The following is a 2,755-nucleotide window of genomic DNA, read 5'->3' as shown; positions in this document are numbered from 1 at the left end:
TGTTACATTTCTTTATTTATTTATACATACCCTCAATGCCTCAGGGGCGTTATAGAAGGGAGTGGGTCAGTACAGGTGGCTTTGGAGAGCTAGTCGGAATTGCTTGGAGTCGGGTATGGTAACTATGGCGTCCGGGAGGTCATTCCAGTCCACAACTGCTTCAGGGATGAGGGAATGCTGGTGTGCTTGACTTGATAACTTGGGACGTGCGATCTTGCATGAATGGTCCAGTCTTGATGATATGTAGGTGGGCGGGAGACATTTTCAAGAAAGGTGTGTAAAAGACTTTATGAAGAAGAGAAAGACGGAAAATTCGACGGCGGGAGGAAAGTAGAGAAAGGTTAAGACGAGACTTCGTTGGTGATACACTTGAGGTACGAGAATAGCCATTAAAAATAAAGCGAGCAGCGCGGTTCTGAACGGATTCAATGGAGTCTGTTAAATTTTTCTGATAAGGATGACTGATGGAGGACGCGTATTCTAATTTAGGCCGAACGATAGCGGTGTTCAAAATACGTTTTAGGTTATCAGGTGAGGATCTAAAGTTTCGGCGAGTGCAGCCTAGAGAGCGGTTTGCTGAGGATATAATTGTTTTATTATGAGTATGCCATGATCGATTAGGTGTGAGATGCAAGCCTAAGTATTTGTATTGGTTAGTATGATCAATGGGGACAGAGTTCAAAAGAAGTACTGGATAGGTAATTGACAATGAACGAGAAAAGCACATGCATTGACATTTGTTAGGTTTTAAGGACATGCACCATGTGTTACACCATTCAGAAATTTTAGAAATGTCGTCCTGAAGCGTTAAAATATTATGAGTAGAGGTTATCTTACGGTAGATTACATAGTCATCGGCAAAAAGCCGCACAGTGGGAGAGATGTTGAGAGGAAGGTCATTTATATATATTAGGAAGAGTAATGGGCCGAGTACTGTCCCCTGGGGGACACCAGAAGAAACAGAGCACAGGGAAGATTTGGTGTGGTAAGCATAAACAAAACTGACGACCTCGAAGAAAGAATTATTCGATTCATTTCAGAATATTAGGGTCAATCTTTAGCATCGAAAGTTTCAGTAGAAGGAGGTTATGTGGCACTTTGTCAAAAGCTTTGGCAAAATCCAGAAATACAGCACTAGTGGGGTAGCCGGAGTCAAGGTTTAGGTGAAGGTCATTAGTAAGAAATAGGAGTTGCGTTTCACAAGAGAAGTTGCGGCAGAAACCGTGCTGCGCGTTGCTAGAAAAGTTGTTGTTTTCGAGGAAATCAAACAGATGCGTGAAAATTATATGCTTCATAATCTTAGATCGCATGCAAGTAAGATATATAGGCCTGTAGTTGAGGGGAGAGGACTTACTGCCGCTTTTGTGGACTGGAATTACTTTGCCGATTTTCCAGTCCTCAGGCATCATCCCTGACTCCAAAGACTGCTGAAATATTTCGGTCAGAAGTAAACTACAAGAGAGGCCAGTGTTACGTAATATTTTAGTGTTTATATTGTCAACGCCAGAGGTCGGCAAGACCTTTAACGAATTAATAATTTGAGATACACCATTAAACTCTACAAAAACAGGGTCCATTGGAAAATAATCAGCAGGAACGTGACCAGGCAAACAGTCGGTAGAAATAGGTATAAACACATTGCAAAAAACATCATTAAACATTGCTGCACACTGATCATCTGGCACAACATCACCCGAGCCGCTAAACATCTTTGGTAAAGCGTGGTCTTTTGAGTTAACAATACTCCAGAAACGGCGAGGGTTGTTAAGTAATATAGAAGGGAGCGTCTGCTGAGAGTACACGGTTTTGCACTCTCGTAGTTTCATTTTGCAGTTATGTTCGCTATTTTTATATTTGGACCATGACTCAGGAGTGTCATCACGTTTAGCAGCACGGAAAAGCCTTTTCTTTTTGTTACAGAGAGACTCAAGCTGTCGATTGAACCCTGGTTTCGCCGAGGAAGGCCTGAGGTATTTGAAAGGGATGTGAATGTTAACAAGTTCGTATAACTTGTTTTTAATTAAGTAAATAAGTTCCAATTCTCGTTAACATCTCGTGAATCAAAATTAATTAAGAAAAAAAAGAAATAGCCACACAACGCTCGGTTTATTTCTTCGTAATTGCCTTTCTCGTATAGCAATATTTTCTTTCCTGAACGAAGAATGTTTGTAGTTTCAACTTTTATGTAAGATTGAATTGATTTGTGGTCACTGATGCCGTCCAAGAATACCAAAGTTGGTGGAAATAATTCAGGGTCGGAAGTAAGGACAATATCTAAAATGTTTGAACAGAAAGGAGAGACTCGCGTAGGAAAGGAAACCATCTGAGAAAGATTGAAATCTAAAACAACGTCAATAAATTGTTGACAAACACTGGAGTTTTTAGAGCAGACAGGAGTTAAGTCGTTCCGATTAATGCACGGAAAATTAAAATTGCCAAATAAAAGTATGGGATAGGTTGGATATTCTGTTGAAAGTAATGACAATTCATCGTGAAGAAGGCTTAAGAACGAGTGTGACGCGTCAGGAACACGGTAACAAACACCAACCAACACAGACCTAAAACTGCATTGCAAGCAGACCCAAACTATTTCAAGCTCTGAATGATTAGGAATAACTCTGCTAGGTATCTTTTTATCTACGGCTATAAGAACGCCACCAGCGCGCCGTTGCTGTCGATCGAGACGATAGATAATAAAGTTAGGGTGATCAGGCAGTATTTCACTATCAGTGACTTCAGGAGTTAACCACGTCTC

Source organism: Ixodes scapularis, unplaced genomic scaffold, assembly GCF_016920785.2.
Source record: "Ixodes scapularis isolate PalLabHiFi unplaced genomic scaffold, ASM1692078v2 PGA_scaffold9__187_contigs__length_104089568, whole genome shotgun sequence".
Lineage (NCBI taxonomy): Eukaryota > Metazoa > Arthropoda > Arachnida > Ixodida > Ixodidae > Ixodes > Ixodes scapularis.
Note: the sequence above shows the minus strand (reverse complement) of the source record.